Raw genomic sequence first — 23,661 nt, 5'->3', positions numbered from 1 at the left:
CCGCCTTGCATCAACTATATATTCATGCTCCCACTGATGCTAGCAAGGGAGTGAGTCTTGCATTGCATCTCATGTCTATGTAGCACACGCAAATGCAGAGACATGATACACTCTCGGTCTCAGAAGGAGCAAGGATGTAGGCATGGAGGAGCTTTCCCGTAGTCGACTAAAGGACAAACAATGTTGCCATCTCGGGTATCAGCGGGCACCGGATTTGGGGTGGTTACAAAGGTTTGAGCCTTTGGGAGTGCTCGATAGTGGTAGTGAGGGAATGAGGTGATCGGAGAGGTGGGTGGGATAATTGCAAAGGTTTAGGAGGGGCCGAAGAGGTAGGCGGGCTATTCGCAAAGGTTTAGGAGCGATCGGCGGTGCTGAGGTAGTCCAGGAGTGGAGAACCCGTCTAATGGAGGAGAAGGAAATGACACGCTCTAGAATTGTTCATCCACGCTAGCGATTCGAGAAGGAAGAACGGGGGGAGAGACCCTTGTACTAGGCCTCTATATTTTTGTTGTTGCCTAGTTATAATAAAGGATCAAGTAGGGTCCCAGCTGGAATGAGATTTTTGGCCTCAACCTCCAAAAATCATTTAGGCCCTATGAAGGCTAAGCCCAAGGAGAACATTATCCAAGAGAGAAGCAAAGTATTTGGTGATGGAATTCCTTGCTTTCAATAGCCGCCGAGCATGTAGGCGATGGATGAAAACCAATACAGCATAACTATCAATAAATTTGGGTCAAAGCATTGATCCCATCGATCTTAAACTTCACACAAAAATGTACTACGTAATTTGTCTTATTATTTTTGTTTATATGTATCACGTGGTTGGAGATTTTTTGCATTAGGGTTTGTAAATTCGCACTACATCTATCAAAGTGGACTATGATCAAAATTTATAGGACGCTTTCTCAAATATGTAAAAGCTGAATTTGTGCTAGTTTTAGTACACGGCAGCGGTGATCGAGGGAGATTGGCGGGTTCCCCCTCCTCCCCGACACATCTATCAAAGCATGCCCACCTTTCCCCAGCGCGGTGCCGCGTCCTCGAAGATGTTGAGCTCCCGGCGAACCCAACTCTCGAGGCTCTTCCAGTTGCAGAATACCCCTGGTTTTGAGCTTCTCTACAGCGTCCATCCACAACTAAAGGCGCCGGCAGCAGTCTCCTCCTCCCTCCTCATCTCCTCATCAATCCCATCAATAAGCATGGAGGGATCAAACAGCGAGGCCACCAAGTCCACGTCCCATGCGTGCTCCGGCACTCCCTTCAAGCAGACGTGCACCTTGAACAGCAACCTCACGCAGATAAACTTAAGGGAGGCACGCTGGAATTGCGACCATCGCGCCACCATGAATGACGCACGCCTGAGCACCAACAGGCCTTGGCCGCCCAGCACACGGGCACGGACCGCTGCATCCTCGAAGACAAACATGCACCTCCCCAAGCGCATGTAGTGACACCTTCACCGCGGCCTCGGAGATGCGAAAGCGCAACACGATAGCCCTCTTGAAGTCGACCAGCTCGAACGAAAGTAGAGAGCCCACTGCCACCGCCACCGTCGTGCACCTTGACTGAAGGAAATATGACCTAGAGGCAATAATAAAGTTGTTATTTATATTTCCTTATATCATGATAAATGTTTATTATTCATGCTAGAATTGTATTAACCGGAAATTTAGTACATGTGTGAATACATAGACAAACAAAGTGTCACTAGTATGCCTCTACTTGACTAGCTCGTTAATCAAAGATGGTTAAGTTTCCTAGCCATAGACATGAGTCGTCATTTGATGAACGGGATCACATCATTAGAGAATTATGTGATTTACTTGATCCATTCCGTTAGCTTAGCACTTGATCATTTAGTATGTTGTTATTGCTTTCTTCATGACTTATACATGTTGACTATGAGATTATGAAACTCCCGAATACCGGAGGAACACTTTGTGTGCTACCAAATATCACAACGTAACTGGGTGATTATAAAGGTGATCTACAGGTGTCTCCGATGGTGTTTGTTGAGTTGGCATAGATCGAGATTAGGATTTGTCACTCCGATTGTCGGAGAGGTATCTCTGGGCCCTCTCGGTAATGCACATCACTATAAGCCTTGCAAGCAATGTGACTAATGAGTTAGTCATGAAATGATGCACTACAAAACGAGTAAAGAGACTTGCCGGTAACGAGATTGAACTAGGTATTGAGGTACCGACGATCGAATCTCGGGCAAGTAACATACCGATGACAAAGGGAACAACGTATGTTGTTATGCGGTTTGACCGATAAAGATCTTCGTAGAATATGTCGGAGCCAATATGAGCATCCAGGTTCCGCTATTGGTTATTGACCGGAAACTTGTCTCGGTCATGTCTACATAGTTCTCGAACCTGTAGGGTCCGCACGCTTAAGTTTCGGTGATGATCAGTATTATGAGTTTATGTGTTTTGATGTACCGAAGGTAGTTCGGAGTCCCAGATGTGATCACGGACATAACGAGGAGTCTCGAAATGGTCGAGACATAATGATTGATATATTGGACGACTATATTCAGACGCCGGAAGTGTTCCGGGTGATTTCGGACAAAACCGGAGTGCCGGAGGGGTTACCGAAACCCCCCGGGGAAGTACTGGGCCTTAGTGGGACTTAGGGCAGAGAGAGGGCAGCAGCCCAGGAGGTGGCGCGCCCCCTCCCATGGGGAGTCCGAATTGGACTAGGGGAGGGGGTGCGGCCCCTCTTTCCCTCTCCCTCTCCCTCTCTTTCCTTCCCCCTTCCCCCTTCCTCGTAGGACTAGGAAAGGATGAATCCTACTCCTACTAGGAGGAGGATTCCTCCTCTCCTTGGGGCGCACCAAGGCCGGCCGGCCTCCCCCCTTGCTCCTTTATATACGGGGGCGGGGGGCATCCTAAGACACGCAAGTTGATTGTTCCAAGCCGTGTGTGGTGCCCCCCTCCACCATAGTCCACCTCGGTCATATCGTAGTGGTGCTTAGGCGAAGCCCTGCGTCGGTAGCATCATCATCATCGTCATCACGCCGTCATGCTGACGAAACTCTCCCTCGACACTCTGCTGGATCGTGAGTTCGTGGGACGTCATCGAGCTGAACGTGTGCTGAACTCGGGGGTGCCGTCCGTTCGGTACTTGGATCGGTCGGATCGTGAAGACGTACGACTACATCAAAAGCGTTGATAAAACGCTTCCGCTTATGGTCTACGAGGGTACGTGGACGATGTCGTGGTTCTAAGCCTGACAGTAGAGTGGGGGTAGGTATGGAGAGGCAAGGTCCTAGCTATGGAGAGGTTGTAAACACAAGGGATGTACGAGTTCAGGCCCTTCTCGGAAGAAGTAAAAGCCCTACGTCTCGGAGCCCAGAGGCGGTCGAGTGGATTATGTGTATATGAGTTACAAGGTGCCGAACCCCTCTACCTGTGGAGGGGTGTGGCTTATATAGAGTGCGCCAGGACCCCAGCCAGCCCACGTAGGAGAGGGTTTAAGGTGAGTTAAGTCCGGGGCGTTACTGGTAACGCCCCACATAAAGTGTCTTTACTATCATAAAGTCTACTTTAATTACAGGCCGTTGCAGTGCAGAGTGCCTCTTGACCTTCTGGTGGTCGAGTGAGTCTTCGTGGTCGAGTCCTTCAAGGTAGTCGAGTGTGTCTCTCGTTGGTCGACTGGAAGGTGACCTCTTCTAAGGGTGTCCTTGGGCAGGGAACTTAGATCAGGTCTGTGGCCCTACCCTAGGTACATGACCCCATCATTAGCCCCCGAATGGATTGAGGCTTCGAGTGAGGAAGGAGTTAATGTTGTTTCCGATTAACTTTTGCACACTGGTCGTGCGTTGTTCTGGACCAAAAAATCTCTTCGTTGATAGTGACCAACTTGTCTTCAGTCGACTCGATCCATTCTCTCCTTTCGTCGAGTGATCTTTCGGGCTTTGACGATTTCCGAGCGACGGATCGCAGGAAATCCCGCGTCTGACAGACCGGTCTGCCGTTCGCGGATTCTGCGGGATGCGAAATTTGGGGAAGCGCGCGAAACGGAGCGGACTGCGGCGTTCGGATGGGACGGGATATAGACGCCTCGATCCCCGCGCCGCTTTCTTCGCCACGTATCCCGCCTGCATAACTGTTCCTGGATATGATTAGATCGACCAGGCCCACCTGTCATCCACTCGGAAGGGACCTTATAAATGCGCCCGGCGAGGGTTTTTTGTGCAGTGCCTCAGCATTCTCTTTCTCTGCTCCCTTCGTCTCCGCCCGACGCGCTCGCTCTCGCCTCCGCCCAACCTCTCCTCGCGCGTCTCGCTGGCAACCATGACCAAAGAGAAGACGGCGGCGCTGGAACGCGCAAAGAAGGCGTCGGCGACGGAGAAGGCGAAGAGGAGATCCACCAGCCACGGCGGGTCTTCGTCTAGATCCCGCCTGCCGAAGGGCTGGGTCCAAGGAGATTGGATCCAGTCGACCATCACGGAGAAAGATCTCCTCGACATGGCCAACGAGGGCTTGATCCCCCATGGAGCTGCGAGGCTTCCGGGGAAGGAGTGGCAGCCCCAGCCAGAAGAGGGTGAGTGTGTGCTCTTGGCCACCCATGTTGATCGTGGATTTTCTTTGCCGCCGAGTATTTTCTTCTGTGGTTTCTTGAACTTCTTTGGAGCGCAGCTCCATCACTTTACCCCAAATTCTATCGCCTATCTTGCCGCGTTCGTGTCCATGTGTGAGGGTTTTCTGGGCTGTCGACCGCACTGGGGCTTGTTCAAGCATATATTCACGTGTCGCTCTCAGACCGTGAAGAAGGCGAGCCCAGGCGACGAAAGAACCCGAGTCGTCCAAATGTGTGGGGGCCTGGGGATCCAGGTGAGGAATAAGAGCACCTTCCCAGCCATGACTTTTCCCGAGTCAGTCAGAGGCTAGCAGTCGACCTGGTTCTACTGCCAGGATCAGTCGACGCCGGGGCAGTCGAGTGGACTCCCTCAGTTTACCATGGACCGAGTGAACAAGCCCTCCTCTCTGAAGTTGATTCCGGAGGAGAAAGCTGACGTGAAGATGTTGATGGAGCGTGTGGTACAGTTGGTTCGGGAGGGAGTGACGGGCATGGATCTCCTGGAGGTTTTCCTTAGGCGTCGTATCCAGCCTCTTCAGTTCTGGAGCCACTGCATGTGGTTGTACTGTGGGATTGAAGACGAGACTCGAGTCCATCCCGAAGCAGTCGACGATGTCACTCTAGAAAGATGGATGGCCGCCGTTACCGGAAACAAGGATAACCCACGCGGAGCCAGAAGGATTCCTCCACTCGACCACAACAGTGATCCAAACAAGGTATGCCTGCTCTGCTCTCCACTGTGTTCTTGTCATATTCATTTCTGTTTATTCTGCCAATTGGTCGATTGATCCTTGTCTTGATGTCTATCAGGCCCTCACCGAGCTGTACTCGATGCCCAATGGAGCACAGGCTCCGACCGAGGAGGGTGAGGCGAGTGGGGGCAAGAGCCAGGAGGAGGAGGAATGGGACTCGGACGTTGCTGAGGATGATGATGACGATGACGACGATGACGACGATGAAGATGACGCTGAAGACGAGGAAGAAGAGGAGGAGGAGGTCGTACCACCGCGCTCAGAAAGGCGGTCGAAGCTTGTCCACGACCCTTCGACTGAACGTGGCAAGGGGGTTGCGACCGTTGCACAGTCGACCAAGCGCCCTCGGACCACCTCTCCGGCGCCGACTGAAAAGGCGCCGAAGCAGCCCCGGGCGGCTCCGACGAAGCCGACCAAGCTCCTGCCGAAGATGAAGGTGTCCATCCCCACCATATCAGGGTAATCATGCTGCTTAAGTCTTCTTATTTTGTGTGAACTTTGTCTCTGGTTGACGCTGAAGTTAGTCGACTGATTCTTTGGAGTTGCAGTGCTGCTACTTCTGAGACCTCAGCCCGGGCTGATGACCATGAGATGGAGGACGCAGCAACCTCAAAACCAGGTACTATATTCTTAACGCCGTTTTTAGTCGACTGACTCATGATCTCGAATCCTGATTCTTCTCTGTAGCTCCACCCAATGTTGTTATCACTCTCCCTGATGATGATGAGGATGAGGAACCGCTGAAGCACAGAAAGAGTAGGAAAGCGTCTGCCAGCAGGGTGCCCCAGGATGTGACGGCGCCTGAGACTCTGATTGCGGAGGAAGAGAATACCACTCGACACACTGTGTCCTTCGTAGATCCACTGAGGAGTGCTCAGCAGCCCTCCCTCTTCACGACGCACCACGTCCCAGAGGACCAAGCTGGCGCCGCGAAGGAGGCGATACGCCAGGCAGGGATCATGATGGAGCAGTTAAGGACCATCCGGGATGCGAGCCAGGCAGCTTACGACGCCAGTTCCGCCCTTCAAAGCAATGTTCAGGTCAGTCGACCACCGCCTGTTCTGTTAGGATATGCTATCAAAAACTTTTCTTTCTAGAATTTATAGTAGTCACCCACTGGGTGTGTCAATTCAGACTCCGTGTTAGCGGGAGCACGCTGAGTGCACCCGCTGGGTGTAGTCCCCAAGGCTAAGGTCGACTGCTGGCAGTCGGCCTTAGGCTTTATAATTTCAGGCTTTCCGTCATTCGACTATGTCGAATGGATTTCGCAAACTGGTCGACTGGTCGACTCTGTCTTCAATAGGATTAGTGGGGGCACGCTGAGTGCGCCCACTGGGTGTAGTCTCCAAGGCTAAGGTCGACTGCTGGCAGTCGGCTTTAGGTTTTATAATTTCAGTCTTTGCGTCATTCGACTATGTCGAATGGATTTCGCAAACCGGTGGGGGCACGCTGAATGCACCCACTGGGTGTAGTCCCCGAGACTGTGGTCGACTGCTTGCAGTCGATTACAGTCTTAAAGAATACATCTCTCTCTCTTTTTTTTGAGGTCGACTGGTCGACTCTATCTTCGATAGGATTAGTGGGGGCACGCTGAGTGCACCCACTGGGTGTAGTCCCCGAGACTACGGTCGAATGCTTGTATTCGGCTGTAGTCTTAGAAACGTGTGATTTTTCCTTTTTCACTCGGTAGTGAATTATATTTGACATTTAGTCGATTGGTTCTTCGCAGAACTCCTGTGATCTTGTGGCTCGCTATTCTGAGCTGGAAAACAAGCATGTTCAGCTCGAGCTGAACTTGAAGCTGGTTCAGGAGAAACTGACGAAGGCAAAGGAGGAGACCGAAGGTATGTTTGGTGAGACCTTGACGACTGCTTTTCCCTTTGTTTGTTTCAAAATCTGATCTTGCTGTAACTTGCAGGTAAGGTAAGGGAGGCCCAACAGAAGAAAGACCTTGAACTAGCTGAGAAGATCAAGCTTGCTGACGAGAAGTTAGCTTCAGTCACCAAGCTTGAACAAGACAATACCAATCTGAAAGCTGCTCTTGGGATCGCCAACAAGGAGGTCAGTCGACTGAAAACTGATAAAGCTGCCCTGACCGACCAAGTCAGTAAGTTGACTGGGAAGAAAAATGATCTGGAGGCCTTCCTGAGTGGTCTTGCCAAGAAGCTGTTTCTTATGCTTGAAGGTAAACCTCTATGCTAGGCAACTATTTCCAATCGTGGTTTTTCCATTTGACCATCACCTTGACTCGGTGATCGTCCTTGCAGAATTTTGTCAAAACTTTGAAGAAGAAACTAGCCGGCTAGAACCAAACCTCGACCCCGTCAATTCTCCGGTGAACGACGAAGTTGCCATGAATGTTTTCCGACTGGAGTCCCGTGTTGCAGCTGCCGTGGACTATCTTGCAAGGCTGAAGGTCGCCACATCTCGCATCGACTCGACGCTCTGGCCCGGGGAGACACTTCAGAATGACCTTGAGTCGCTGATGGCTCGCTTGAACACGATCCCTGGTCGAGTGCAGGAGTGGAAGAAGTCCTCGGCTCGGTGCGGTGCAGATGTTGCTCTGTGTCTGGCCCGAGTCCACTGCAAAGATGCGCGAGAAGAGAAGCTGGCGGCCCTCCGGGTGGCCAACACCAAGAAACACGACTTCAGGTCCTTTATGGAAACTTTCCTTGCGGCTGCCACTCGGATCGCAGACGGAATTGATCTTGATGAGTTTGTTGCACCTTCCAGCCCTCCGCAGGAGGGGTAAAAAACTTCTTCTAAGCTCGACGCTTTAAATTTGCCTCGGTATGCCGAGTGGAATTGTAACCGATAAACCTTAACGGGCTTAGCGCCTGAGCACTTTCGGTTCCTTTAGATATCGATTCGAACTTGAATTTGGTGCTTGAATATGATTGCTTTTGGCTCGAAATGTCTTTTGCAGGTTCAAAGCAGGGCGCCTTTATTGCAATCGACTTATTCCTTACTCCACTTAGGCGAGCACTGGGCTGCGGCTAAGCCTCCGAGTGGAAGTCTGGCTTACCACTCGGTAGGATTTTTATAACTTAGGCGAGTACTTGGACTGCAGCTAAGCCCCCGAGTGAGAGGTTTGCTCTTCACTCGGTAGGATTTTGATAACTTAGGCGAGCACTGGGCTGTAGCTAAGCCCCCGAGTGAGAGGTTTGCTCTTCACTCGGAAGGATTTTGATAACTTAGGCTAGCACTGGGCTGCAGCTAAGCCCCCGAGTGAGAGGTTTGCTCTTCACTCGGAAGGATTTGGATAACTTAGGCTAGCACTGGGCTGCAGCTAAGCCTCTGAGTGAGAGGTTTGCTCTTCACTCGGTAGGATTTTTTACAAACTTAGGCGAGTACTTGGACTGCAGCTAAGCCTCCGAGTGAGAGGTTTGCTCTTCACTCGGTAGGATTTTTGATTACTTAGGCGAGTACTTGGACTGCAGCTAAGCCTCCGAGTGAGAGGTTTGCTCTTCACTCGGTAGGATTTTTTACAAACTTAGGCGAGTATTTGGACTGCAGCTAAGCCTCCGAGTGAGAGGTTTGCTCTTCACTCGGTAGGATTTTTGATTACTTAGGCGAGTACTTGGACTGCAGCTAAGCCTCCGAGTGAGAGGTTTGCTCTTCACTCGGGAGGATTTTTGATTACTTAGGCGAGTACTTGGACTGCAGCTAAGCCTCCGAGTGAGAGGTTTGCTCTTCACTCGGTAGGATTTTTGATTACTTAGGCGAGCACTGGGCTGCAGCTAAGCTCCCGAGTGGAAGTCTGGCTTACCACTCGGCAGGATTTTTATAACTTAGGCAAGTACTTGGACTGCAGCTAAGCCTCCGAGTGAGAGGTTTGCTCTTCACTCGGTAGGATTTTTTACAAACTTAGGCGGAACGGATTCGCGGCTAAGTCACCCACTGAGGGGGAATTTTATTGGACAAAATAAAAAGTGACAAAAATTATGGAAGAACTATGACACTATTATTTTGAGGTCCATGAACTACAGAAGTACTTTATTGCAACTCATCCGAGTGATAAACCTTAAGTGTAAAATGGGCGGAGTAGTTCCGCGTTCCAAGCTCGGGGCTCGTCGATATTATGCTCGACGTTGTAAAGAGGGTACGCCCCGTTGTGGAGAACCTTGGTGACGATGAAGGGACCTTCCCAAGAAGGAGCAAGCTTGTGTGGTTTGTGCTGATCCACTCGGAGAACCAAATCTCCTTCCTGGAAGGCTCGACCTCTCACATTTCTGGCGTGGAAACGACGCAAATCTTGTTGGTAGATGGTCGACCGGATCAGAGCCATCTCCCTTTCTTCCTCTAAAAGGTCGACTGCGTCCTGCCGCGCTTGTTCAGCTTCTGCTTCGTTGTAGATTTCAACTCGAGGAGCATTGTGGAGAAGATCACTCGGCAAGACTGCTTTAGCTCCGTAGACCAAGAAGAATGGAGTTCTTCCGGTCGACCGATTAGGTGTGGTCCGTAGTCCCCAAAGCACTGAGGGAAGTTCGTCGACCCAAGCTCCAGCTGCATGCTTGAGATCACGCATCAGTCGGGGTTTCAATCCCTTGAGAATCAGGCCATTGGCTCGCTCTGCTTGTCCATTCGACTGCGGATGGGCGACTGAAGCATAGTCGATCCGTGTGCCTTGAGAGTTACAGAAATCTCTGAATTCCTCCGAGTCAAAGTTCGACCCATTATCCGTAATGATGCTGTGCGGGACTCCATATCTGAATACTAGTTCCCTGATGAAGCTAACAGCAGTACCGGCGTCAAGGTTCTTGATTGGTTTAGCCTCAATCCACTTGGTGAACTTGTCGACTGCCACCAGTACATGCGTGAAGCCACTTCGCCCTGTTCTCAAAGGACCGACCATGTCCAACCCCCATACTGCGAAAGGCCAGACGAGTGGAATGGTCTTCAGGGCTGATGCAGGCTTGTGTGACATATTCGAGTAAAACTGACATCCCTCGCACTTATCCACTATCTCCTTTGCCATCTCATTCGCCTTTGGCCAGTAAAATCCGGCTCGGTATGCTTTGGCCACGATGGTCCGAGAGGACGCATGATGACCACAGGTCCCCGAGTGGATATCATTGAGGATGAGTCGACCTTCTTCTGGTGTTATGCACTTCTGACCAACTCCAGTCGCACTTTCTCTGTATAATTGTCCTTTGATTACGGTAAAGGCCTTAGATCGACGGACGATTTGTCGAGCCTCTTCCTCATCCTCCGGAAGCTCTTTTCTCAGGATATACGCGATATATGGAATTGTCCAGTCGGGAATGACCACCAAGACCTCCATGATCAAGTCAACCACCGCTGGGACTTCAACCTCAGTCGGATCTATGGCACTCTTGGGCTGTGGAGCTTCTTCGGTGAAAGGATCTTCTTTGACTGACGGAGTGTGTATATGCTCCAAGAACACACCACTCGGAATGGCTTCTCTCTTGGATCCTATCTTTGCTAGGTCATCAGCTGCTTGATTTTTCAGTCGGGGTATATGATGGAGCTCCAACCCCTCGAACTTCTTTTCCAGCTTCCTCACTGCACTGTAGTATCCAGTCATGGCTGGGCTTCTCACGTCCCACTCCTTCATCACTTGGTTGACCACTAAATCCGAGTCGCCATAGACCATCAGGCGACGGACGCCGAGTGAAATGGCCATGTGCAACCCATATAAGAGGGCCTCATATTCTGCCTCATTGTTGGAGGAATCAAAGTGAATCTGGAGCACATATCTGAGCTTATCTCCTCTGGGGGAAACCAGGACGACCCCAGCACCAGAACCATTCAACATCTTAGAGCCATCAAAGAACATGGTCCAATGCTCCGAGTGAACTTCAGTCGACTGCTGCTGTTCAATCCACTCGGCGAGGAAATCTGCTATTGCCTGGGACTTAATGGCTTTCTTTGCCTCAAACTTGATATCAAAGGGAAGAAGTTCAATCGCCCATTTAGCCACTCGACCAGTTGCATCTCTGTTGTGCAAAATCTCTGATAGTGGAGCGTCGCTGACGACTGTGATGGAATGATCAGAGAAATAATGAGCAACCTTCTTTGTGGTCATGTATATTCCATACACAAGCTTCTGATAATGAGGATATCTCTGCTTGGATGGAGTCAAGACTTCAGACAAATAATACACTGGGCGCTGAACTTTGAGAGCTTTTCCTTCTTCTTCCCGCTCGACCGTTAGCACAGTACTGACGACTTGTCTTGTGGCTGCGATATAGAGCAACAGAGGCTCTTTGCTGATTGGAGCAGCAAGCATCGGCTGGGTGGAGAGCAAAGCTTTTAGCTCGGCAAACGCTGCATCAGCTTCTGGAGTCCACTCGAACTTGTCTGCCTTCTTCATCAGTCGGTAAAGAGGCAATGCCTTTTCACCGAGTCGTGAGATGAATCGACTTAATGCGGCCAAGCATCCAGTAAGCTTCTGGACATCGTGCACTCGCACAGGGCGTTTCATTCGGAGAATAGTGCCGATCTTCTCTGGATTAGCGACGATTCCTCGTTCGGAAACGAGAAAACCGAGTAACTTGCCACCAGGAACTCCAAATGTGCACTTTGATGGATTGAGCTTGATATCATACCTTCTGAGGTTGGCAAATGTTTCGGTGAGATCAGCGAGCAGGTCGGAACCTTTTCGTGACTTGAGAACGATATCATCCATATATGCTTCCACATTCCGACTAATTTGAGTGAGTAGACACTTCTGAATCATTCGCATAAATGTGGCTCCGGCATTCTTGAGGCCGAATGGCATGGTGATATAGCAGAAGCACCCGAATGGAGTGATGAAAGCTCTTTTTATCTCGTCGGGTCCGTACAGACGGATCTGGTGGTACCCGGAGTAGGCGTCTAGAAAAGACAGTCTCTCGCATCCCGCGGTCGAGTCAACAATTTGATCTATGCGAGGGAGAGGAAAATGATCTTTCGGGCAGGCCCGGTTGATGTGCTTGAAATCAATGCACATTCGGAGTGATTTGTCCTTCTTAGGAACCATGACGACATTAGCGAGCCACTCGGAGTGGTATATCTCTCGGATAAATCCTGCCGCCAACAGTCGAGCCACTTCCTCACCAATGGCTTTTCTCTTCTGGATGGTGGACCACCGAAGATGCTCTTTGACTGGTTTTGCAGATGAGTCGACTCTTAGGCGATGCTCAGCCAGTCCCCTGGGAACACCTGGCATGTCAGCGGGCTTCCATGCAAAAATGTCCCAGTTCTCACGGAGGAACTGGATGAGCGCTTCTTCCTATTTCGGGTCGAGTGTTGTGGAGATGTGGGTCGGAGCTGCATTGGGGTCGGTCGGGTGAATGTGAACAGGCTTCGTCTCACCGGACGACTGAAATGCAGACTCTGTGGCGGGTTTCTTGGATCGCAGCAAATCACTCGGATCTGCATTTTGCTTGTATTCTTCGAATTTGACCGCTGTCACCTGGGAATCGGCAATCTTTGAGCCCTTCTGAAAGCACTCTTCTGCCTTTTTCCGATCACCGGTGACAGTGATCACTCCTTTGGGGCCGGGCATCTTCAATTTGAGGTACACGTAACATGGTCGAGCCATGAACCGTGCGTAAGCTGGTCTCCCCAAAATGGCATGATATGCACTCTGAAAATCCACGACCTCAAACGTCAACTTTTCTTTGCGAAAATGTTTCGAATCACCAAACACCACGTCCAGAGCTATTTGGCCGAGTGACTCGGCTTTCTTCCCTGGTATAACTCCATGAAAGCTCATGTTACTGGTGCTCAGTCGGGACATCGGAATGCCCATTCCTTTCAGTGTGTCTGCATACAGCAAATTCAACCCACTACCACCGTCCATAAGCACTTTTGTCAGTCGAGTGCCTTCAACAACTGGATCGACCACCAAAGCTTGCCTCCCAGGGGTGGCAATATGAGTCGGGTGATCAGATTGGTCGAATGTGATGGGTATTTGGGACCATTTCAGATAATTTGCTTTTGCTGGGGCAACCATGTTCACCTCTCGGTTAATGACTTTCAATCGACTCTTGCTTTCCACATCTGCAAAGATCATCAGAGTGGAGTTGATATGCGGATATCCTTCCTCACTATCCTCCTTGTCTTCGGCCTTGTCCGACTCCTTCTCCTTGTCCTTAGACTGTTTTCCCTGAAACTGCTGGATCATGAGTCGACATTGGCGAGTGGTATGCTTCGGGTAGATGATATTCCCCTCTTCGTCTTTCTTCGTGTGGATGTGACACGGCATATCCATCACGTCGTTCCCTTCTTTATCCTTCACCTTCTTAGGGTTCCAGGATCCTTTTGGTTTCCCTTTAAACTTTCCTTGAGTCACGGCCAGAGCCTCTCCAGGAGCTGCCGGTTCAGCCTTCCGCTTCTGTTTCCGACTGGTGTTTCCCTTTTCCGACTGGCTCGGCTTGTGCTTGCCGCTTCGGAGTCGGTCTTCTTCTTCGCCGTTGGCGTACTTGGTAGCAATCTCCATCATCCGACTCAAGGTCATGTCACCGGTTCGACCAAATTTCAAACTTAATTCTCTGTTCTTGACGCCATCTTTAAAGGCGCAGACTGCCTGATGATCAGACACATTCTCCACAGTATGGTGCAAAGTGATCCATCTCTGAATATACTCTCTGAGAGTCTCATTGGTCTTCTGCACGCAGACTTGCAACTCCGTCAGTCCAGCCGGTCGCTTGCAAGTTCCTTCAAACGCTCTGATGAACACTCAGGACAGATCTTCCCAAGTGTAAATGCTGCTAGGAGGTAATTGAGTCAACCATGCCCTGGCAGAACCTTCCAGCATGACGGGCAAATGCTTCATGACCACCTCGTCGTTCCCACCACCAATCTGAACCGCCACTCGGTAGTCCTCAAGCCAAGTTTCAGGCTTAGACTCACCAGTGAACTTGCTGACTCCTGTTGCCAACCTGAAATTGGGAGGGATAACTGCGGCTCTGATAGCTCTGCTGAAACATTCAGGACCAGAAACATGCACTCGACTGCTTGTGGGCGCATCTCTGTCGAGTCCGCCTCGATGGGCTCTGTTCCGGTCGACCAAACCTTGCACGATAATGGATCGCGCGTCGAAGCCTGGTTCTCTGGGGTCGACTGGAACTCTTCGCCCCGTACTGAACTGACGCCTGTCATCTTGCTGCCGAGGAGCGTAAGACCCACCCCTCGGAGGGGAATTGGGCACTCGACGCCTATCATCTCGGTCGAGTCGGTCACCATATTGGTCTCGCCGATTCTCGCACCCTTCACGCCGCGGAGGCGATCTGGGACTGTGAGCCGACTGAACCGTATTCGCAGCGACGGATCGACTGTGAATTCTGTTGCGCGACTGCGACACGGCCGAATTCTGATCTCCTGCTGCCCGGAGCAGATCCCTGATCTGCATCAAGCCTCTGCCAGCTTCCGACTGAGAAGGTTGGATGGACTCTGCTATACGGGTCGCAGCTGCTAAATTCTGGATTGGGGTTCGATATACCTGAGTCGGCGGGAAGAGTTGACGTCGGCTGGTGTCGGGAACTCGTTGCCGCGCGCGCTCGTCGAGTGCTCGCTGAAGATTCTCCAGTCGAGTGCGTTCGGCCAAATTGGCCAAACGTGCCTCCTCCAAGGCGCGAGCCTCGGGGGTTTCTCCTGCGATGGGAGTACGCAGGGCATCCACGTTCCTGCGGCGAAGTTCCTCTCTTTGCAGAGAGTCGAGTGACTCGGGCTGGTACTCTTCGTGGTCTCGTGCGGGGTCGCCTCCGTCTCTTGCTCCACCATCACGGGCGAAGCCAGGGGGACTGCGGGGCCCGTCGACCATCAGAATTTCTGCCGCTGGATCACTGCTATCGCACTCGGATGCGGTCTCTACGGAACCAGTCGACAGATCGAACAGGCCGTAGAGAGATTCGTCGGGCTCGATTGCCGCAACTTGGGTGGTGGCCGTCTGGCGAGCCACCGCGTGCCTCACCCACCGCTGAATCCTCGACCGGCCCGAGTGCTTGCGCTGACGGGAGACCGGGAGGGTGGTCGATGGGGATGTCGACCGATACGGGGTCGACGGTTGCCGCAGCAAAACGCCGCAGACACATGCGCGAAAATGTGTCGCACCGCGGACGGGGAGCGCATCAACGTCGAGTGGAGCCTCCTGGAGCCAGGCGGAGTCGTTGGCGATGAAGATGAGAGCGCCGAGACGGATCTCTCGACCCTCGACCAAAACTCCAGCAGCCACCATGATGAAAGTACTCGGAAGAATCGCAACTTCTCCACAAAATTGCTAAAACACCTGCCCCACGGTGGGCGCCAACTGTCGTGGTTCTAAGCCTGACAGTAGAGTGGGCGGTAGGTATGGAGAGGCAAGGTCCTAGCTATGGAGAGGTTGTAAACACAAGGGATGTACAAGTTCAGGCCCTTCTCGGAAGAAGTAAAAGCCCTACGTCTCGGAGCCCAGAGGCGGTCGAGTGGATTATGTGTATATGAGTTACAAGGTGCCGAACCCCTCTACCTGTGGAGGGGGGTGGCTTATATAGAGTGCGCCAGGACCCCAGCCAGCCCACGTAGGAGAGGGTTTAAGGTGAGTTAAGTCCGGGGCGTTACTGGTAACGCCCCACATAAAGTTTCTTTACTATCATAAAGTCTACTTTAATTACAGGCCGTTGCAGTGCAGAGTGCCTCTTGACCTTCTGGTGGTCGAGTGAGTCTTCGTGGTCGAGTCCTTCAAGGTAGTCGAGTGTGTCTCTCGTTGGTCGACTGGAAGGTGACCTCTTCTAAGGGTGTCCTTGGGCAGGGAACTTAGATCAGGTCTGTGGCCCTACCCTAGGTACATGACCCCATCAGACGACACTCTCCCCTCTCGTTGCTATGCATCACCATGATCTTGCGTGTGCGTAGGAATTTTTTTGAAATTACTACGTTCCTCAACAGTGGCATCCGAGCCGGGCTTAATGTAGATGTTATATGCACGAGTAGAACACAAGTGAGTTGTGGGCGATACTAGTCATACTGCTTACCAGCATGCCATACTTTGATTCGGCGGTATTGTTGGATGAAGCGGCCCGGACCGACATTACGCGTACGCTTACGCGGGACTGGTTCTACCGACATGCTTTGCAGATATGCAGATATGGCCTCGGAACACTGAGACCGAAAAGTCGAGCGTGAATCATATAGTAGATATGATCAACATAGTGATGTTTACCATTGAAAACTACTCCATCTCGCATGATGATCGGACATGGTTTAGTTGATATAGACCACGTGATCACTTAGATGATTAGAGGGATGTCTATTTAAGTGGGAGTTCTTAAGTAATTTGATTAATTGAACTTTAATTTATCATGAACTTAGTACCTGATAGTATTTTGCATGTCTATGTTGTTGTAGATAGATGGCCCGTGCTGTTGGTCCGTTGAATTTTAATGTGTTCCTTGAGAAAGCTAAGTTGAAATATGATGGTAGCAATTACACGGACTGGATCTGTAACTTGAGGATTATCCTCATTGCTGCACAGAAGAATTACGTCATGTAAGCACCGCTGGGTGCCAGGCCTGCTACAGATGCAACTGACGACGTTAAGAACGTTTGGCAGAGCAAAGCTGATGACTACTCGATAGTTCAGTGTGCCATGCTTTACGGCTTAGAACCGGGACTTCAACGATGTTTTGAACGTCATGGAGCATATGAGATGTTCCAGGAGTTGAAGTTAATATTTCAAGCTAATGCCCGGATTGAGAGATATGAAGTCTCCAATAAGTTCTACAGCTGCAAGATGGAGGAGAATAGTTCTGTCAGTAAACATATACTCAAAATGTCTGGGTATAACAATCACTTGATTCAACTTGGAGTTAATCTTCCTGATGATAGTGTCATTGACAGAACTCTTCAATCACTGACACCAAGCTACAAGAGCTTCGTGATGAACTATAACATGCAAGGGATGGATAAGACAATTCCCGAGCTCTTTGGGATGCTAAAGGCTGTGGAGGTAGAAATCAAGAAGGAGCATCAAGTGCTGATGGTCAACAAGACCACCAGTTTCAAGAAAAAGGGTAAAGGGAAGAAGGGGCACTTCAAGAAGAACGGCAAGCAAGTTGCTGCTCAAGTGAAGAAGCCCAAGTCTAGACCTAAGCCTAAGACTGAGTGCTTCTACTACAAAGGGACTGGTCACTGGAAGCGGAACTGCCCCAAGTATTTGGCGGATAAGAAGGATGGCAAGGTGAACAAAGGTATATGTGATATACATGTTATTGATGTGTACCTTACTAATGCTCGCAGTAGCACCTGGGTATTTGATACTGGTTCTGTTGCTAATATTTTCAACTCGAAACAGGGGCAACGGATTAAGCGAAGATTGGCTAAGGACGAGGTGACGATGCGCGTGGGAAATGGTTCCAAAGTCGATGTGATCGCCGTCGGAACACTACCTCTACATCTACCTTCGGGATTAGTTTTAGACCTGAATAATTGTTATTTGGTGCCAGCGTTGAGCATGAACATTATATCTGGATCTTGTTTGATGCGAGATGGTTACTCATTTAAATCTGAGAATAATGGTTGTTCTATTTATATGAGTAATATCTTTTATGGTCATGCACCCTTGAAGAGTGGTCTATTTTTATTAAATCTCGATAGTAGTGATACACATATTCATAATATTGAAGCCAAAAGATGCAAAGTTGATAATGATAGTACAACTTATTTGTGGCACTGCCATTTGGGTCATATTGGTGTAAAGCGCATGAAGAAACTCCATTCTGATGGACTTTTGGAATCACTTGATTATGAATCACTTGGTACTTGCGAACCATGCCTCTGAAGGAAATATGCCCTAGAGGCAATAATAAAGTTATTATTTATTTCCTTATTTCATGATAAATGTTTATTATTCATGCTAGAATTGTATTAACTGGAAACATAATACATGTGTGAATACATAGACAAACATAATGTCACTAGTATGCCTCTACTTGACTAGCACATTGAATCAAAGATGGTTAAGTTTCCTAGCCATAGACATGAGTTGTCATTTGATTAATGGGATCACATCATTAGAGAATGATGTGATTGACTTGACCCATTCTGTTAGCTTAGCATTTGATCGTTTAGTATGTTGCTATTGCTTTCTTCATGACTCATACATGTTCCTATGACTATAAGATTATGCAACTCCCGAATACCGGAGGAACACTTTGTGTGCTACCAAATGTTACAACATAACTGGGTGATTATAAAGGTGCTCTACAGGTGTCTCCGATGGTGTTTGTTGAGTTGGCATAGATCGAGATTAGGATTTGTCACTCCGATTATCGGAGAGGTATCTCTGGGCCCTCTCGGTAATGCACGTCACTATAAGCCTTGCAAGCAATGTGACTAATGAGTTAGTCACGAGATGGTGCACTACAGAACGAGTAAAGAGACTTGTCGGTAACGAGATTGAACTAGATATTGAGATACCAACGATCGAATCTCGGGCAAGTAACATACCGATGACAAAGGGAACAACGTATGTTGTTATGCGATTTGACCGATAAAGATGTTCGTAGAATATATGGGAGCCAATATGAGCATCCAGGTTCTGCTATTGGTTATTGACCAGAAACGTGTCTCGGTCATGTCTACATAGTTCTCGAACCCGTAGGGTCCGCACGCTTAACGTTCGGTGACGATCGGTATTATGAGTTTATGTGTTTTGATGTACCGAAGGTAGTTCGGAGTTCCGGATGTGATCACGGACATGACGAGGAGTCTCGAAATGGTCGAGACATAAATATTGATATATTGGACGATTATATTTGGACACCGGAAGTGTTCCGGGTGGTTTCGCAGAAAACCGAAGTGTTGGAGGGGTTACCGGAACCCCCCGGGGAAGCATTGGGCCTTAGCGGGCCTTAGGGGAGAGAGAGGGCAGCAGCCCAGAAGGTGGCGCGCCCCCTCCCATGGGGAGTCCGAATTGGACTAGGGGAGGGGGGCGCGGCCCCTCTTTCCCTCTCCCTCTCTTTCCTTCCCCTTCCCCCTTCCTCGTAGGACTAGGAAAGGATGAATCCTACTCCTACTAGGAGGAGGATTCCTCCTCTCCTTGGGGCGCACCAAGGCCGGCCAGCCTCCCCCCTTGCTCCTTTATATACGGGGGCAGGGGGCACCCTAAGACACACAAGTTGATTGTTCCAAGCCGTGTGTGGTGCCCCCTCCACCATAATCCACCTCAGTCATATCATAGTGGTGCTTAGGCGAAGCCCTGCGTCGGTAGCATCATCATCACCGTTATCACGCCGTCGTGCCGATGAAACTCTCCCTCAACACTCTGCTGGATCGTGAGTTCATGGGACGCCATCGAGCGGAACGTGTGCTGAACTCGGAGGTGCCGTGCATTCGGTACTTGGATCAGTCGGATCGTGAAGGCGTACGACTACATCAACCGTGTTGATAAAACGCTTCTGCTTACGGTCTACGAGGGTACGTGGACGACACTCTCCCCTCTCGTTGCTATGCATCACTATGATCTTCCATGTGCGTAGGAATTTTTTTGAAATTACTACGTTCCCCAACATTGACAACTTCCTCTCCACCTCCGCCATGGCCGCCATCTGACGTGCCGAGGCAATGACCAGCCCCTCCGAGCCTTCGGATCTGCCACCGGCGCCCCCATTGGAGTACGAATGCAAAGCTGGGTGGGGGCCTGGGGGCGGTGGTAGGACATTCTTCGGCTCCGCACCTCCCCCTGGACTGCTCTTCAGGTCACTCACGCCACACCACCGAGCTTTGTGCCTGACCTCTCCACAGATCATGTACCTTGCCCGATTCTTGCACTCAGCGATATTGTGGTCTGGCTCAAGACACTTGAAACACTCCCCCCTGTGACACATGCCCATTGTGCATCCTCCTCCAAGGATTAGTGCCTAAAATCCCCTTTCTTACAAGGAAGGAGGTAATTAACCTTTGTGTGGATATTATATTTTATTACCTTATGTAGAATAAGAAGAGCATATCCCAGATCCACTAATTCTAACCAGCCTTTAGAGGATCTCCAACATTGTGAGTATCCCTAACTTTATGTGCCCTAAACACTAACTCTAACTTCAGCAATGGCCTCTATTTGTCATATGCTCTATTTCTCGTTTGGGTACTCACTTATACATGAGCCTCATTTATCATTGGCATGGTCTATCGACCCGCTCTCGGTTTCATATAGAGAAAGTATGTAGGCACAAAGGAGCTTGTCCATGGCCGGTTGAAAAAGCGACACTACCGTCTCAAGTATTAGCGGGCAAAGAATTGGAGCAGGACGTAGTGGTTTAAGACTTTGTGAGCGGTCGGCATTGGTGGTGAGGTAAGGAGGGTCGGGGAGGTAGATCTCGCAAAGGTTTAGGAAGGGTCGAAGAGGTAAGTGGAATCACAAAGGTTTAGGAGAGGTCAGCGGTGCCGAGGGAGTCGAGCTGTAATGAATCCCCTTCAATGAAGGAGAAGGGGAGAGCCCCTTATATAGGGGCTCTTATTATTTTTCTACCTAGTTATAATGGACGCTCGAGTAGGGGCCTAGAATGAGATTTTTCGTCTCAACCTCCAAAAACTGTTTAGGGCCCTATGAAGTCAAAGGTCAAGGAGAACATTATCCAAGAGAGAAAAAGTATTTGGAGATGAAATTCCTTACTTTCTCTAACCGGTGAGCATGTAGGTGATGGATGTAGTTACATCATTTTTTATCATTTGATTCTGAATTATTCGTATTCCTTTTACCAACATCAAATTAGAAATCGGTGAACAGGACTTCCAATACGAAATGTAGTGATCAAACAAAAAGAAAATCAGAGTTCTAGATGCATCCTTTTAGGATTTTAACATGTCTAGTGTTTTTTGCAAACAGATATGACATAACTATTAGTAAATCTAGATCAAAGCAGTGATCACATCACATTGATCTTAAACTGCGCTTAAAAATGTACTACATGATTTGTCTTATTCTTCTTCTTTATATGTAGCACAAGGATGCATATTTTTGACATTAGGATTTGTAAAGTTACACTACATCTAACAAAGTGGACAGTGGTCAAAATTTATAGAATTCTTTCTCAAATATTTTAAAGTTGAATTTGTGTTATTTTTATGAAGACTGAATTCTGTTTTTTACACCCTACTTTGATATTTTTTACGCTAATTACCTCATTTAATAGCTTTTCATCTGGGTTGCCCCATTTAACAAAAAAATCACCAACTTTTACCCCTTTTATAAAAAATAGTTGCTGATAGTTTTGTTGGCAGTTCTTTTGCCTGGAAAAACATCGATGGAGCCATGTCTAGTATGATGCAACACCTGATAGAAAATTTGGTAAAGAAGAATGAAATGGAAGCAATGAACAATTAGTTGCGTGACATGAAGACGGAGGTATGTACGTTGACCCACGATTGTGCGAAAGGAAAAAACCCGTCTCTAGATAATAAGCCAGTCTACATGTTGGGTGCGGAGTGGGGGGGGCGAGAAGGAAAAGTACAACATGATATGCCACATGCACCTAGCGATAAAGACCCAACTACATGATATATCGATGAATGGGATAATATAACTGACAGAATACTCATAAAATGGGGTAATCCGGATGAATATTTGTTAAATGGAGTAAAAATTGTAATCCACTCTTCATCAATCATGCAACTGTATACAAGGATTGATGTTTGCCCCCATGACATGCCAAACTTAGCTTCCAATATGCCTCTATTGTACTCGATCGAAACTTCAGTTTCCTGAATCTATTCCATATTGATTGGCAGTCACAGAATGACATGGCTTACCATGCTTAGGATGATAGCGAAAGCATAACTAGGGCCCTAACTGGATTATCATAACGAACAATGAGTAATTAAAGGGTTATTCAATATAATCTACAGTATGCACCAAAAAGACATGGAAGAACATTTAATAATGTTTTGATTCTTAAAATAGGATGTCTTATATTTTGAAACAGATGGAGTATCATGTAGCTTGTCATGTGATGGTCATGCATGATGTGCCACTAATCCTTAGCACCTGCCTCAAATTTCTCGTACCATGCGTCGGGATGAGAATGACTTAAAACAAACCCATTGCATTCATTCCCTGCTCAATGGCTCCAATATTACATGCAAAGTGGTAGGTGCACCAAAGAGAGAGAAAATGGTGAGAGGTAAAGATCAATAAGCCGCTCACTCCCACAATTTCATATAAGGTCTCTGATGCAACACATCAAGACTACACTTCAACCATGCTCGTTATCTATCACAAGCTTTCTCTACCATCTCTTTTGGACCCTCAAAAGCTAGCACGTATTATATCTGTGAGGAGATCTAGGATCCACCAAGTGTGTCATAGAATTGTAGACATGTGAATGTATTAGCATCCACATAAGTTAAGTCTATGGCACAAACTATGGATAGTGTGTAGGATTGGGAGACATCGAGAATTGCAAGATGCATTGATTATAGATGACATGTGGCACTAACAAAGTGTTGGGAATCATGATTGGAAACAAGCCAATGAGGTTCGGTTATCGCCGCAAATCATGGATAGTATGTAGGATTGGGAGACATGGAGAATTCCAAGATGCATTGATTATAGATGATATGTGGCACTAACAAAGTGTTGGGGAATCATGATTGGAAACAAGCCAACAAGGTTCGGTTAGTCTTTGCAAGTAACCATCTAGCGACTTGGCTCCCCAACACAATAGTTGGCTAGCCTAATCGCGTTTCGCAAAACTAGCTGGGTAGGGTAGCGTAGATTTCCCATTCAGCAAATTTGTGGGTTTGCACCATTTTTTTGATACAAACTAAACAATACCGACTACCATAAGTTCTTTGTCCTCTTTCGAGGAAATACCATCACTACTATCATCTCTCGCCTCCTCACATGCTCTAAGATTACTCACACATGTGTAGTTGTGCCCAAAATCATGAGAGTTCACTTTTTTCCTAGCATACACACATGTATGGCTCAATGTACATGACATTTCCGTCTCTCATTTATCTCCTTGGAACCCTAGATATGAAGCTAAACCTAGCTTGGTTTGGACTTGAGGCAGGCGGCTCGTCAAGAACCGAGCTGGTAGAGGACATCCGAAGGGGTTGCTAAGTATGATGAAATGCAACGGAAATAGTTGTTTTGATGCATGAATATACAAACACCATAAGATTGAATCTGATCGGCAATGTTAACTAATGAATAAAATTGTTTTTCTTGTGGTTGACTTTGAAGTCACTGTATAACCATGAATGACGACATATAGTAATTAATCTGTTTCAGTCACTAAATTTGTGGGTTTGTACAATCATTCAGTACAAACTCAACCGTACCCTCTACCATAACTTCTCAGTCCTCTTGCAACGACATACAAACACTAAC

The sequence above is a fragment of the Triticum dicoccoides genome, chromosome 3B (genome assembly GCF_002162155.2).
Source record: "Triticum dicoccoides isolate Atlit2015 ecotype Zavitan chromosome 3B, WEW_v2.0, whole genome shotgun sequence".
NCBI lineage: Eukaryota > Viridiplantae > Streptophyta > Magnoliopsida > Poales > Poaceae > Triticum > Triticum dicoccoides.
This window is presented reverse-complemented; position numbering follows the sequence as displayed.